The sequence below is a fragment of the Leopardus geoffroyi genome, chromosome C3 (genome assembly GCF_018350155.1).
Source record: "Leopardus geoffroyi isolate Oge1 chromosome C3, O.geoffroyi_Oge1_pat1.0, whole genome shotgun sequence".
Taxonomy (NCBI): domain Eukaryota; kingdom Metazoa; phylum Chordata; class Mammalia; order Carnivora; family Felidae; genus Leopardus; species Leopardus geoffroyi.
The window spans coordinates 83,470,508-83,486,937 of record NC_059338.1 but is presented as its reverse complement, the minus strand read 5'-3'; the positions used below and the strand labels follow the sequence as shown (position 1 = coordinate 83,486,937).

Genomic DNA, 16,430 nt, shown 5'->3' with positions numbered 1-16,430 from the left:
TTCCTCCTCTTCCTCCCTCAATCTCCAGCTCCCCAGACTACAGGTTTCCCTTCCGGGAGGGAGTCAATATCAAAAGTGTCTCGTCTGCGATGCTAGAGATGGTCTGTGCATAGACAGCAAAACCCCTGTGTGTGTCTAACATTTCTTTTCCTACTGTATGAGGTGGTTGTGTTTTATAGCACAAAAGCACCTTGATTTAGGCCAGAATTAATCAGGGAAGAGAAGATGGTCTGTCGTCCAACCCATTTCTTCTGAGTTTCTCGGCCACCGTTCTCATTTGCCACTTACTGTTAGTTGCTGACGTTGTCCTCTCTGCACTCAGGGCCTCTTCTGGACACATTTGATGATAGGGGGACATCTGTGATGACATGGCTGTGGATCCCAGGGTGGTCTGGCCCTGTTGGTGGAGAATCCTTCAGTTTCAGGGGGCTCCCAGCTCTGCTTTGATTCCCCTGTCTGCAAGCAGGAAGCAGGAAGACTGGACAGCAATCTGGGATGGTTTTCAGAAATGTGCCCACCAGAGGTGGCCCTCTGGGGACTCTGCTTCTCCCCCAAGGGCAGCTGTTACATCATGTTCTGTTGACTGGGGCACCTGGTGCAGAATGGCCAAAGCCATTGTCTCTCAAATTGGAGCCCCACACAAATCTCCAGGAACCCTTGTTAAATGCAGATTCTCTTTCAAGTTAATCTGTGTGGGGCGGAGCTCTACTGCACTAATGGTGAGATCCCAAGTACGGCTGACCCACACACATATGCCATAGTTTTATTTATCTTTGAGAGAGAAAGCGCGAGCGGGGAGGGGCAGAGAGAAGGGGACAGAGGATCCGAGATGGGCTTTGTGCTGACAGCAGTGAGCCCAATGCAGGGCTCGAACTCGCAAACTGTGAGATCATGACCTGAGTCGAAGTCAAACGCTCAACTGACTGAGCCACCCAGGTATCTGTGTGTGTATGTGTGTGTATATATATATATATATATATATATATATATACATATATTATATATATAATATACATATATTATATATATACATAATATATTATATATAATATATGATTTTTTTTTTTTTTTTTAGGTGAGAGAACTGCTACTCGGGGATGTTAAGTAACCCAGCAGAGGTCACACAGCTAAGTGACACAGAGGAGCGTCCCAAGTGGTGAAGACCATTTTCCATCACTGCTGTCCTCCACGAGCCTGTGTCTGGAATGGGACCTGTCTTTGCGCTCATGAACACGTTGGATGGTAAGGGTCTTCTTCTCTTCTCTCTCTGTCTTTATCTTTGGCATTTTTAACCGTGGCTTCTTCTCTTAGGAAGACCAGAAAACACTTGACAGAGGGGAGAGGGCCAGCAGTAACACTGACCCAGAGAAAATTGAATCCCTGTGCCCAGTGACTAGAGGACACATTGAACTGGACAGAGGAGCCTAGCACATTGCCATGTTTCCCCCATGTAGGAGAACACCCACCCCCTCCCACCCCTCACCCGTAACACGTGATACGTGAACAGGAATTGGTCACTGCTGAGCTGTCTTCATTTAACGTGGCTTTGACCGAATAGTTGGTCTTGAAATTTTACTTTCCATTAAACTTCTTGTTGAACTGCCTTGGTTTTGAAAGGATTCCATTAGGATGGATAATTATGTAGTAGTTGCTACAAGGAGATACATGCTCTCAGTTTCCGGTCTTAAGTGATTCAAATCAAATGCTTTTCCTTTTCCTCCCCAGAGTTGGGTGTGACCATCTTCCTCATACGATAGGCTTTTTGTGAGTTATTTTTGGAAATCCAAATCAAAACAGCAATTTTGGCGGAGGCCATTTCTAGCCTAGCAGAGTAAGCCATATGTACTGATAAAAACAGCCAAAGAGTCGGTGCCTTTAAAAAGCACCGAAACCATCTCCCTCTGTGGGGGTGAAATTTTGGGAACCACAGACTATCTTTTGTGCTGTCACATATTCCGTTGTGAACTCTAACTAAAGTCAAAAACGATTGAAATTCCTTTGAAATTGCCAAAGTTTTGCCCATTTGGAAACCATTGTCATCATCACTGTGTTCAAGATGGCAGGCCTTGACAGAATTTTGCCGAGGACTCTGTTTCAGCCTCTGAATCTCCCCTGGAACACAGAAATCCCTGTACTGTTTCCTTCCATCCCCACAGCACATGTCACCTGGCTCATGACATGAACCAAGCAGACAATCTTTCCTCTCACTCGGGAGTGGCAGGTGCTCAAGTAGCAGGTTGGGTATGTAGGTACATGAATAAAGCCCTATTTTTCTCTTTTTGTAAAAAATCAGTCATTTATTACACAAAGAGTAAATGAATGTTGTCACCTTGGAAAAAAAAGCTTTTCAAATAAAACTAAAGTTCTTTTTAATCACTGGGTCCCTATCCTTGTTTCTTTATCAACTCCACTTGGGTTATTTCTTTGGGGCACATGCTTGTAGACATTTCTAATGTGTTTATGTGCATGTGCACACACATAACTGTTTTTGTAGCCCTTGATAAACCAGTCACTTGCCTTTCCCCACTCATCAATATACCCAAGAGTGCTGTCCATGGCAGCGGCCTTATTCTTTGTAACTGCCACCCAGTTTTGTTACATCGTATGGATATACCTTTTATTTGCATCAAATAAATAAATTCTTTTTTTTTTCCTTTTTTAAATGTTTTATTTATTTTTGACAGATAAAGAGAGAGAGAGAGAGAGACAGAGTGTGAGTGGGGGAGGGGCAGAGAGAGAGGGAGACACAGGATCTGAAGCAGGCTCCAGGCTCTGAGCTGTCAGCACAGAGCCCGACGCGGGGCTCAAACTCACAAACCGCGAGATCATGACCTGAACCAAAGTCAGACGCCTAACCGACTGAGCCACCCAGGCGCCCCAAATAAATAAATTCGTCATCTGCTTTCATGAGCGCTACAGTTTGGGATCCCTTATGTACATGTTGAGAAACTAACCGTGCCCACTGCTATATCTTTTGGTAGCTACAACACATTTCATGAAAATCAGCCAGCTGCCTTGCAGATTATGCCAGACCAGTAGACGGAATCATGTGAAATGCTAAGGATTGCCAGAGGGACCTGAATTCCCTTGTCTGCAGAAGCTAGGGAAGTACACGGGGCGTGGGGAGTTGCACAGGTCTCTGTAGCGAGTGATGTGAGATACAGTGTTGGCTGTGATGGTGGCCCACTGACTTTCCTTCGGCAGGTCATTGCCTCTCCTTGGACCTGTTTTTTCTCATCTGCACAATGGGCTCAGTGAGCCTTTCTCAGCTATTAGACTGTGATTTATAGGGCTTACACACACACTGCCCCAGGATTCCTATGTAGAACATATTAGCTTACTCTTCACTGTGTGTCAAGATGGGGAAGAGGCAATTTTAAAATACACTGGAGGGGCTCCTGGGTGGCTCAGTCTGTTAAGCATCCGGCTTCGGCTCAGGTCATGATCTCACGGTTTGTGAGTTTGAGCCCCGTGTCGGGCTCAGAGCCTGGAGCCTGCTTTGGACTCTGTGTCTCCCTCTCTCTCTGCCCCTCTCCTGCTCATGCTCTGTCTCTCTCTGTCTCTCATAAATAAATAAACATTAAAAAAAATTTTTTTTAATACTTTAAAATACGTTTGAAGTTTCAAGTGATTAAATGTACTTTGTTATATTTTAATTGAAATAGATTTACAAAATTTTAAATAGAGATTGAGCCCAAGCTTTTAGCTGAGTAGAAGTCACAAAGTCCATAATGTCCTGCCTTTGGATCTTACTCTTCTTTCCTATTACTTTATGATCCAATTAAAATGGATACTCTTGTCCCCTTTGCTTTGTGTGACCTTTTGGTTCTAAGCAAGGCAGCGTGGGGTTGGGGAAGGAGACTGTGGGCCCCTGAGCTGTCTCTCCAGGCTTGTCTAGTTCTTAGACAAGTCACTAACCTTCTCTGGGTTTCCATCTGTTAATACTATGACTTCAAATTAGCTGAATAGCCACCAAAAAAGAAAGTTAAAAACCACACTCGCTCGTGTTTCTCTGGCGTTTCTGAGCTGCGTCACCTGCACCTAGTTCATCTTGTGAACTGACCAAAAAGACCACCAAAACCCCTCAGATCACCTTTTCACATGAGACTTGTGCAGCCGCCCTCGCTCCCGGTAAAGACCCTCAGTGGGTTACAAGGGAGGCCCAGAGAAGGTTCTGTGCGGTCATGATTCAGAGGTAGAGTTTCCCGCCTGGGCCCTGAAGCTTGTGTTGACGTGTACCCCTGCTTCGAGACGCAGGACACGAGGGTCTGACTCACACACAGGTGGGTTTCCCTGGTGGTCCCAGCCAGGCTTTCCCACACGGGGTGACGGTTCTGGCCCCTTGTTTTGGCATTACACACGGGCCTGGAGGCAGTGTGATAGTGCAGGGGAAAGGTCGTGGTAAGAGGGTGTAAAACCGTCTGGGTGCCGTGGCCCCGCAAGGTCTCTGTGGGGGTCAGCTTTCCTGCTGTTTTCCACCCTCTGTTTCTGATTGTCCCTTGTGTGTAGGCTGGTGCCAGTCTGGGGAACTCTTCCCCCGAGAGCTTCTGGGGCAGGGAACTTGAGCAGCCTCCCCTTCCTACCCTGCTCTGTCTTTTTTTTTAAATTTTTTTAATGTTTATTTATTTTTGAGTGAGAGAGTGAGAGCGAGAGAGAGAACATGAGCAGGGGAGGGGCCGAGAGAGAGGGAGACGCAGCATCCAAAGCAGGCTCCAGACTCTGAGCTGTCAGCACACAGCCCAAGGCGGGGTTTGAACCCACGAGCCCGCAAGATCATGACCTGAGCCAAAGTTGGACGCTTAACCGACGGGGCCACCCAGCCGCCGAGCCCTGCCCCATCTAAGAGACGGAATGAGACCCCGTAGGAGGTGCTCAAGCCCTCCCTTCCCTTTTCCCTGGAAAACAATTTTATAGGCTCTGAATCTGTAGCAGTTGCCAAAAGCCTACCATAAATGTAGTTCACATTAACCAAAATGAAACAAAAAGGCAGGGTGGTGAATGGAGAGACAACCATCAGCATGATACTTATCTGAAACCAGAGGGTAAAGGAACTGAGGGCCCCATCCATTTACCAGCCCTCACTCCCTGCAAAGTTGTCCGCCCATCCCACCCCCACCTCCATTTCAATACAATGCTTGCAAATCTGCTTTGCATTGTTACAGATACCTGCAGAGCAAGTCACATTGTCTTTTGTCTGTTTGATCCGCTGCCAAGTGATCAATATAGTTTTCATTCACAGCCTGGAAATTTTAAGAATGACTCAACCTGACCTATGATTCACAGATACTTGATCTGAAATGCTTGATGTTGTGGGGCTGGGGTGGGAGGTACAATCAGAAGTAAATTTCCTGACCCTAAAAAGTCAGCTTAAGTTGGGGGTGCCTGGGTGGCTCAGACGGTTGAACATCCGACTCTTGATCTTGGCTCAGGTCATGATCTCACGGTTCGGTTCGTGGGTTCGAGCCCCATGTCGGGCGATGCGCTGGCAGAGTGGAGCCTGTTTGGGATTCTTTCTCTCCTCCCTCTCTCTCTCTCTCTCTGTGCCCCTCCCCTGCTGTCTCTCACTCACTCACTCTCTCTCTCTCTCTCCCTCAAAATAAATAAATAAACATTAAAAATAAAAGTCAGCGTAAGTGAAGAAGCATGGGGAGGTAGTTATCTTGCAGGTTGTAGGGCTGGTTCCTGCCCTCCAGAGAGGCAGTGTGTTGAGACAGCTTAGGGGAACCACATGCTGAGTCCCAGTTTATGCTGGTTTTTATACAGTTAGTGGGCTTTTCCACCATTTAAAGGTATTTAGTGTGGAAATCCGGGATTCTGGGGAGACTGGACCAGAAGTTCTTAAGTAAAGGTCCGAGGTTTGATTTTATTTAGAAGTGCCTCCTCCCGACCCCGTGCCTGGCTTCTAGTAAACAGTTAGTAAATAAAGGCTTGCTGTGTGGGTGAGTGAGTGAGTAAGATTCTTAACCTTCTCTCTTGGTCTCTGAATTTCTGCTTCCCATATATCTTTGTATGCTCGGCATCTGAATTTCTGTTTCCCACATATCTTTGTGTGCTCGGCATCCCAGGGTGAGTATACTGTCTCTAAATAGTATCTTTTTGACTAAGCCCCAGCTTCAGATGGCAAGTGCTTTGGATGAATGTCTGCAACCCCAGCTGTGTAGCAATGTGACTTTCAGTGAGTTACCCAAATGACTTACAATTTATCCAAGTACTAAGAACACCGACCAGCTCTTGTCATTTCTCCCCTTGCTAAACGATTCATAGACCTTTAAATATATTTAAATAAATGTACATATTTAAAATATTAGAAGAAATTGGAAAAAGAAGGAAAAAAGCTATCCATAATCTCATGGCCCCAGATAGCGTGAGAACAATTGCATTATCAAGGTGCTGGAAACCATTTATGTTGTTTTATACAAAGTTTTTCCCACAGTTATCTTAGGAAGCTCTTACTTTTTTCCCCATGGGCATTTTTCTGCAAGCATTGTCTGTGTTACTTCCGAACACTTTCAACTACCGTTTTTTAATTTGCTTTTATCCATGTGGGTGCTGGGGAGCAACTTCAGGTTGCTTACTCTTTTCCCTTCTGTAAATGAAGTTTTCCTTCTAGTATGTCCTGTATCTCAAGAGAATCTCAAAAGTGGAATCCTTGGATCAAAAGATATGAAAGTTGTTAAACTTTATCTATCTGCCTAGCAATATAGATACAGATACTTAAATTAATAGACTTACTGGAGCGCCTGGGTGGCTCAGTTGGTTGAGCATCGGACTTCAGCTCAGGTCCTGAATTCACCGTTCATGCGTTCGGGCCCCGCATCGGGCTCTGTGCTGACAGCTCAGGGCCTGGAACCTGCTTTGGATTCTGTGTCTCCCTCTCTCTCTCTGCCTCTCCCCCACTCACGCTCTGTCTCTCTCTGCTTCTCAAAAATAAAGAAAACTAATAAAAAATTCATTCATTCATTCATTCATTCATTCATTAATAAACTTACTAAGTTTTATTTATTTGAGTAATCCCTATACTAAGTAATCCCTTAGGCTCGAACTCACCACCCTAAGACCAAGAGTTGTGTACTCTTCTGACTGAGACAGCCAGGTGCCCCAATAGACTTTATTATTTTTTTTAATATTTTTTAAACGTTTATTATTATTTTTTTTATTTTTGTGAGAGAGAGAGAGAGAGTGAGCACAAGCAGGGGAGGGACAGAGAGAGAAAGACACAGAATCCGAAGCAGGCTCCAGCCTCTAAGCTGTTCACACAGAGCCCGACCCAGGGCTTGAACCCACAAACTATGATGTCGTGAACTGAGCTGAAGTCAGATGCTCAACCGACTGAGCCACCCAGGCGCCCCAATAGACTATTTTTGAGAGAAATTTTAGGTTTATAAAAAGTCGAGTAGAAAGCAGAGCGTTCCTATATACCAACCCCCTGCCCCCACCAGATTGTTGACATCTTGCATTCATGTGGTACATTCGCTACAACTTATGACCCAATGTGAATACATTATGATGAATGAAAGGCCATACTTTATATTCAGGGTCCACTCTTGCCATTGCATGGTTCTGTGGATTTTTGACCAGTGCAAGATGTCACGTACCCACCATGACATTGTCGTGCAGAAGAGTTGTGCCATCCTAAAAATCCTCTGTGCTCCACCTGTCCATCTGTCCCTCCTTCCTCCCAAACCCCTGGCAGCCTCACTGATCTTTAACTGCCTCCGTAGTTTTGCCTTTTCCAGAATATCATACGGTTTCACTCATACAGTATGTAGCCTTTTCTGTTAGGCGTTTTTCACTCAGTAAATATGCATTTAAGTCCCCTCCACGTCTTTATGTGGCTTGATGCTTCATTTCTTTTTAGTGCTGAATAATTTCCTTTGTCTGGATGTAGCACAGTTTTTGTATCTATTTACCTCCTAAAGGGCACCTTGGTTGCTTCCAAGTTTTAGCAATTAGAAGTGAAGCTGGTATACACATTTGTGTGCAGGTTTCTTCGTTCTTTCTTCTTTTTTGAATTTTATTTTAACGTTATTTATTTATTAAAGAGAGGCAGGGCAGACAGAGAGAGAGAGGGAGACACAGAATCTGAAACAGGCTCCAGGCTCTGAGCTGTCAGCACAGAGCCCGACGCGGGGCTTGAACTCGGGAATGGGGAGATCATGACCTAGGCCGAAGTCAGACACCTAACCAACTGAGCCACCCAGGCAGGTGTCCTGTTGTGTGCAGGGTTTTGAGAGGGCATAAGTTTCAACTCATTTGGGTAGATCCCAGGAGCATGATCGCTGCATCCCATAGTAAGACTATTGTTGCCTTGTAAGAAATTGCCAAAACTTTATTTTTTCACATTTATTCAGCACTTTTAGTTATAATGCCACTAACACAGTTAATCCTCTAACTAGCCCCTGGGTTGGGAGTTATTAGCTTCTCCTTCTGGTTAGCATCCTCCAGTTGTATCGCTGAAAGGAACTTTGAAGACCTCTGGACCTCTGCATGTCCTGAGAACAGCTGTTGTGCTTTGTAGATGGTGGACCCGTATTTTGAGTGGCCAGGACCTGGATCACTAAATTCAAGCAAGGCAAACATCAGGGCTTTGAAACCACACTCAGTGTTACAGTGAACACCTTCTCCTTACTTTCAAGTCCACCCACTAGTCAGTACCAACACATCAGCCAGGGATGCCCCAAGTGGTATTTCATTTGAGGACAAGCGTGTTGTGTCTGCAGAGTCTCATGGCATTAAGATAGCAACAGCAATAATAAGGGACAACACTGATAACAGCCAGGAATTATCGATGGCTTAGTGTTGTCAGGTTCTTTACATATATTAATTCGTTTACCCTCGTAGCCACCCTCTGGTTAGGTACCATTGCCAACCACAATGGCAGCTTCTTAGAGATAAGAAGTTCGAGGCTGAGGGAGGCTGGCTAAGTTTCCCAAGCTTCCACAACTATTAGTGATAAAGCCAAATGTGTGCCCATCCGTTCTTGACTCCACTCAACAACATACTACACCATAGTTAAGAGCTGGTGACTTAGTCCGCCGGATCGAGGTTAATATTCTGGGTCTACCATTTCACTAGTCACGTAGTCTTGACTTTGCGACTTTGAGCTGCCATGTGCCCAGGTGGAAGGGGGAGAGGAAGACCCACTGTGGCAAATGGTGTGCGTTTTCTCCTCAATAGCCATTGCCTCCCCACCGCATAGAACTGTGATATGTGGAGGTGGTATGGAAGAGGGCCCAGGCCTTAGGGAAGATGGTTTCCAATCCCAGCGGGATGAGATGAATCAAAATTGGTATAAACCAGATATAGAAATGGCGGGCAAGTCTAATTTTGTGAGGGGAAATGTGCTAGGGAGTGGGCAACTTTCCAACTAAAAAGACAAAGTGCCCCACAAAGGAGGCTCATTCTTATCTTTTTCTCCTGCCTGGATCTAGGGTAAGATACCTGGAGGTGTAGCAGCCATCTTGCAAGCATGAGGAGACAAGTCAACAGAATGAAATGCCAGAGCAGATAAGACAGAAAAAGCCTGGATCTTTGGTAGCACGGTTGAGCTGTTCCACCAGCCCAAGACAGGAGTCTACATCCAGACTTTCTGTTATTGAAACAATGGCCGCTTCTTTACGTCACTCCAAGTTGTCTTTGATTTGCAGCGGAAAACGTTTCAAATGGATACACAGACTTCCGCCAAAGCACAGCCAGTGTCGGGCTGTGTTGGGCTAGTACGGTGGTTAAGAGCCCAAATTCCAGAGCCAGAAGTCCCAGGTTCCAATCTCAGCTCCACCGTTACTAGGTATAGGGCCTGGGCAAGTCATTTAGCTCTTCTGTGACTCACTGGCCTCGTCTGCAAAATGCTCAGCAAAGGTGTGGTGAGTATTGAATGAAGGATGATGGTTGTTCTTAACCTCATGTGACTAAATATTTTATACAATGATTAGAACACTGCCTGACCCATAGTGTCTATGTACCTGTTTATCCAAAAGAAAAAAGAAAGGAAGAGAAGAAAAAAGAAAAGAAGAGAAGAGGAAAAAAAAAAGAAAAGAGAAAAGAAAAGAAAGGAAACCATTACTATAGGCCTGGGTTTGGATCTTGATCTAATCATCTGGCCACTTGTGTTGAAACAGACTCTTGACCCTTTCACCACTGAGTCTCATGGAGCATGAAACTCCCCCTAAAGTCTGTCTCAAAGCAGCCCCAGCGGTGGTTTCTTTTTGACAGAAAAGGCCCCTTAGAGAACTGACTTGTGCAGGAGGAGAGGCTGTGGCCACAAAGTCGTGTCATGAAGCGAATGACCAAAATACCCAAACTTGCCCATGCAAATGGGTGTGATCTCCCTGACAGCCCTTTTAGAAGGCTCTAGACTTTCTCGAACTCCTTTTTGAAAGGGTCTTTCCAGCCAGTGGCTTATTCTTTTGAACCTCATATCTTTCTTGCAGGGGCAGGGTGGGCGAGGTGGGAAGGAAGGGGCGATGCCTGCTTTCCAGGCCCTTCCTTCTCTGCCACGAGGATGAGACAAACCCCTGCCCGGCGTGTGAGGGAGCTGGCTTGCCCTGGGTCTCTCCCACTTTCCATCACACACATTGCCACCCTCTGTAGAGATCAGGGTTGAATTTGGGCAAGGGTTCAACGTTTCTTGGAAACATCTTTTGTGAGGTTAAAAAATCAACTGGTAGATGTGTCCATTAGCAAATCCGGTGATATCTTCCTTCAAAATGTGTGTCCATTTCACCCCTTCTCATCCCCTCTACCAGTGACAGTACAGACCAGGCTACCTTCCCCTTCTGCCTGGACCACTGCAGTAGCCTGCCTCCAAACGGGCCTGGCTTCTATCCTCCCCTCCCTCCTCTCTCGGCAGCCAGGGAGATCTTTTCAAAATGTAACCCAAATCCTGGGACTCACCTGCTCAAAACCCTTCAGTGGAGTCCCACCCCACCTAGAATAAAATCCAGAATTCCTCTTGTGCCCTATACGGCCCTCCCTGCGTGGACCCTAGGCCCTCGCTTTCTTCCTTTTCTCCTTGCTCACTCCACTCTCCGCACTGGTCTTTTTGCTATAGACCAAACATATCTAAGCGCAGGCAGGCTGGCTTCAGGGCCTTAGCACGGAATGGTCCCCTTTTCCAGAACATTCTTTCCCCTGGATACCTGGCTCATTTCCTCACTGCATTCAGATCTCCATTCAGATGTCAACTCCCAGAGAGACCGTCTCTGACCATCCTCCCCCACTACAGTATCCCCCAGGCCCCACTTGCTGTCATTCTCCATAGTTCTCATGTCTTGCTGACATTATTACAGATTTGGTGACTTTTTGCATCTCCCAGCAGAATACAAGCCCTGTGAGGAAAGTATGTTGTTTTGTTCATTCAGATATTCCCAGACCCCAGAATATTCTGCAGCTGGTGCTCAGTAAATATTAAACTAGGTAAGGCCTTTTGGGGGTGGAAACAAGGTATATCTGACAAAGTCCTAAGCCTGATGTCTCTTGTAAACTCGCGAAGCTGGCTCTGCACCTGCTTCTCGGAAAGCTACAGACAGGTTCCGAACAGTGGGAACAACACTGGGTCGGTGTTTAACGTCCCCAAGGGAACCCCCCTGGACGCGCAGGTGACTGGATGACTCCACCCGCGTTTGTCTTAACATCCTCTCCCTCGCATCTGGCTCCCGTTCCCTTCTTGTGCTTCTGGGCACCAGACAAGCAGTGTCACGTTTTGGTGTCTGTACCAGTCAGGCGATGGTTCTCATCTGTGATGGTTCGAAAACAAAGGGGCCCCGTTTCTTGACATTCTCCCCATTGAAAGGCGGGATCTAGGGGCGCCTGGGTGGCGCAGTCGGTTAAGCGTCCGACTTCAGCCAGGTCATGATCTCGCGGTCCGGGAGTTCGAGCCCCGCGTCAGGCTCTGGGCTGATGGCTCAGAGCCTGGAGCCTGTTTCCAATTCTGTGTCTCCCTCTCTCTCTGCCCCTCCCCCGTTCATGCTCTGTCTCTCTCTGTCCCAAAAATAAATAAACGTTGAAAAAAAAAAATTTAAAAAAAAAAAAAAAAAAAAAAAAAAAAAGAAAGGCGGGATCTACATCCTTTCCTGGAGTCCTGTGATGGCTCCAGGCAGCAGAGCCGCAAAGGCTCACGCAGCTCCCTCCAGACCTCCTTACTCGCTCCGCGGGAAGCACTGAGGCCGGGGTGCTGAAGAGTCCAAGTGCTGGTGCTCTGGCGTGTGGTCTCAGCTGAGCTCTCAGCCCCCAGCGCTGGCCGACAGCCACACAAACTGCCATTTTGGATGTTTAGACCTTTTGCACTTTCAGATGACCACAGCCCGGCTGACATCTGACTACAAGGGCAGGGGAAACCCCAAGTCACGACTGCCCAGCCCAGCCCTTCCCAAATTCCTGACCAGAAACTCATGAGCGGCCTAAAGCGATGGTGTTTTCTGATGCTGAGTTGTGCGATAATTGGAACTCAGCAGAACCCCGCCCGCACTCTCTCCCCTGCGTACTAAGCACTATGAGCGAATGTTTCTTTAACACCCTGGTCGTCCAATTTCTCACATGTAAGTTAGGGGTGACCACCTACATTCATGTGGTTGTTGTAGAGCAGAAGCAGGTTTTGTTTCAAACCTAGTCTGGTTCCCAGCACATGCTGTATTTCCTCAAATCTGAGATGCTACGAGTTGCACGACTCCCTGTTAATTTACGTGTCATTAAGAGAGGAAGAAATGCCTTCAATTAAACGACTGAGCGCCACTTGTCGGATGCATCCATATTTGGGGAAGGTGAAATTTGAAAAGATGTGTGTCTGGGGATCTTTGGTTCCAAGAATCACACACGCCTAGGTAAGCCCAGGCACAGAATTAGATCCCAAGTTTGAGTTTGGGCGGAATGAGAGGAAAGCTTGAAGCGAATGTGCCTTCTTTGGAAAGTCTCCAACCTGTCATTCTGCTTGACACGAGAAAACACAAAGACCAGTAGAGGTACCCTTGTGGTCCAGGCACAAACTGTCTTCCCCAGGCTGCTCTCAAATGGGAGAGTTCAAATGCTATCGGTCACAGTTATTCAGCAAAAACATATTTTGCACGAGGGATGAAGTCAGATCCCCAGTTTTGGCTGTAAGAGGACAAGCTGTTTGTTAGTGGAAGGCTCATCTCTAGTAATAGTAACAGACTGAGCCCCATTTCTCTTCAGGTTTTGAGTCTTTTTTCTTTTCTTTTCTTTTCTTTTTTTTTTTTTTTTGGACATGAACTAGTAGTGCCTTGTGAGATGCCATCCAGTGAGCAAAAGGGGTCTGGGCAGGGGGCAGAATGATGGCAGAGGGAACTCAGACTACATCTAAGGGAGCAGACACGTTAAGAAGCGTCAGCATGCTAGCAGGCTTGAGGCTTAGCCTTCATACGGAATGCCCCATTTGGCCAGTACAACCTTCATTTGCAAGGTGAGCCCCCTTCAGGACCAGAGAGGTTAAGTCTCTTGCTCAAAGTCACATGGCGTTAGTTTGTCAGCAATCCATCAGACACAGAGCTTGTGCTCTTAACCACATCGCTTTGCCGATCAGGGTGTTTCCAAGAATGCAGACGTGAGTTCACATGAGACTCCAGCCAGCCCAGTGCTCAGCACGGCTGTCTTTCCGGTCTCACTTAACAGAGAATTCCTTTTCTGTACCTTCTTTTGCCCATGTGAGTTTTCCACCGATCAGGTTCTTCTTACCTCTTCTCCTTGGTGAAAACCAAAATGTCTTCCAAGGTCCAGCTGATATGAGGCATCTTAACCCTTGTTCCTACAGGGTGAGTCCGGCACCTTGCTCCTGGGGCAGTTTGGCTGGACCTCCTAGATGTGCTGGTGGTGTTTCTGTGGGTCACTCCTCCTAGACTGGAAGTTTCCTGAGGCTCTAGGGTTAGACCTGAGTCTGAATCCCCCTCTACAGTTTACGACCTGGGTCCTTGGACAAGTTTCTTTGCTTTCCTGGGCTTTAATTTTTGTATCTGTAAAAGGTGATAACTTACTTCTCAAGGTTGTCCTGAACATGAAGTGCGTTTGCTTAGATCACATGATAAGGGCCCTGGACTGTCTGTTATTACATGTGAGGTTCTTGCTCAGTGTCTTTGTGCATCATCGCATCTCATCCTCACAACCACCCTCTGAGGTAGGTTCTTTCACTCTCGTCCCCACTGTACAGATGAGGAAGCTGAGGTAAAACCACGTCCCCCTGGCCCCACAGCTAGAAGATGACAAAACCAGACTCGACTCTTGCCTCTGAAACCTGCTCTCTGGATGGGACCCCATTGGAAACCTCATGTGGATGGAGTTCTGAGGAAGTTTTGTCACCAACCAGCCCCTTGGGGTGTGCTTTAATTAAGGTCTTAATTTCCCACTCCTTCCTATCTAGGAGACCTTGATCCTGACTTATAGGAGAAGAATGCTCCAACCAGCTTTGTCTTGGCGAAATGTTTACATACTGCCCATTCCTGCCAATAACAGCTTCCCTCACCTTCTGGCTCTCGCGGGTGGTGGATTATCAGCACCATAATTGCCCATTTATATAATGAGCTAAAAACATGGATCAAGTTATTGGCCTTCAAAAGCTCAAGCAAACCCCTAAGTGAAATTCAGATCTCACTTCATTCTCCAATCCAAGGATGTCACGGCCACTGTCATCGTGTACCTCGAATGACTTGGCTGGTTGAGTTCCTTTCTGGTTGACTGTATTGCCAATCTCACGGGCACCCCCTAAAATGCAGGCAAAAGAAAACAGGCATTTCTGATATGTTGTTTTCATGTTTTCCTCAAGGAGTGTCAGTTAAAGTCCCTGAACAAAATGAACTTCATTTTGTTTGCCATAGAATATTCTGAATGAATAGAGCGAGATCCATCATCCAGGGGTCTGACGCTGGGCAGGCCCTTGAGAAGACTGGGCTCCTCAGAGGAGAAAGCGGGGCAGGGGTGGGTGGGTGCACTCCATTTGGCAGCAAGGCAGAGATCTTCCTGTTTGAAGATGGATCTGGAAAAAGCCGAGGGGCTCAGAGGGTGCTCCCAGGTTGAATCGCAGTCCCAGCTCATTGTGCAGACCAGGCAGCCAGTGCCGTGCTTGGGACGACAGCCATGACGTTGGCCTCCCCTGTTCATGGCAGCACAGGGATTGAAACTGTGGTGGAGAAAGATATCAGGGCAGAAATTATTCAGGACCTGCCCCATGTCAAACACTGGGAGAGTCTCCTCAAACATTTGGGGGATTTTCCCTGTATCGACTCATGCTGACTTCTGATTTATTCCCGTTGTCCTCTCTGAGTGATGGGTGACTTCAGTCCGTTGAAATGTATAGAGACCTATTTTATGGCCGAGCATAGGGTCTGTCGTAGATAATGCTGTGTGTGCACTTGAGAAGATGTGTCCTCTACAGGTCTGGGTGGACTGCTCCATAGATGTTATTTGTGAAGGCCCGGGACTGTGCCCAGGAGTGGATGGTGTTCACTCTGCAATGCTGCCGGGGGAAGGGCAAGGGCATACGTCCAAGGAGCTGAGAAGGCACAGCCAGGCTCTGACCCTGGGAGGCAGACACGGTACCAGCTTGTTCTCCAAGTGGCCCGACTAAGAAGAAAAGGCTGAGAGCCCTAGAGGGACCTCTGAGGTCAGGAGAAGATGGCTAGAGATTTGCTCAAGGGCGGGGAATTAACCCATGGAAGGGAGCGGAGCAACCGTGTGCCCTTGCAACTCTCTCTCCCACGGCCTCTCTCTTCCCTGCACGCGTTCAGCAAACATCCGTCTGAGACTTGATCTTCATAGTTGCTGTGCTAGGCTGAGGGATAAAGGACTCAACATTGCCCCTGCCCTCCTAGAATCTGCAGGGTGCTAGGGATGCAGATAATTAACGGGCAACCTTGCCAAGCAGGGCGGGAGGCATAGCTGGAAAAGTGCATACCTATCAGAGTATAGTCATTCCTGCCTACCTTCTCCCTCTCTCTTTCTCAGTGACACAGATTCGCAGATAAATGAGAATTTCCACAGGGAAGGTAAAAGATGAAGGAAACATGGTCCTATCTGTAAACCTATTTAGGAAATAATTTCACGAAGGGCAGGGAACTTGTGAGTTCAGAGAGGCTGGCATGCCAGGACCAAAGAGAGAGCTTTGAAACGCGCGCGCGCGCGCGTGCACATGCCCACACTGGACCCTTTTTTACAAACTGGAGAAGATCTGGGTGCCTTTGGAGAATAATGCTTTTTTTTTTAAGTTTATTTTTATTTATTTTGAGAGAGACAGAGACAGCATGACTGGGGGAGGGGCAGAGAGTGAGGGGGAAGAGAGGGAATCCCAAGCAGGCTGCACATTGCCAGTGCAGAGCCCAATGCGGGACTTGAACTCACTGATCATGAGTTCATGACCTGAGCTGAAGCCAGATTCCAGGTGCTCTAAGAATAAAGCTTTTAGAATACCTATGGTACAACACTCAGGATGA

General features: G+C 47.0%; 1 long non-coding RNA gene across 21 annotated transcripts in view; it reads left to right on the top strand.

Moving 5' to 3' along the window:
- The window catches only part of LOC123585459, a 371,435-nt gene that overhangs the window by 236,513 nt on the left and 118,492 nt on the right, over nucleotides 1-16,430 (top strand). For 20 of the 21 annotated variants that reach the window (XR_006706190.1, XR_006706192.1, XR_006706181.1 and 17 more), the window contains 2 exons: nucleotides 1,076-1,242; nucleotides 9,432-9,863. This is a non-coding gene — a long non-coding RNA (uncharacterized LOC123585459). Of the gene's footprint in view, nucleotides 1-36; nucleotides 44-1,075; nucleotides 1,243-9,431; nucleotides 9,864-16,430 lie in introns of all 21 variants that reach the window. The other variant, XR_006706194.1, reaches the window with a different exon arrangement.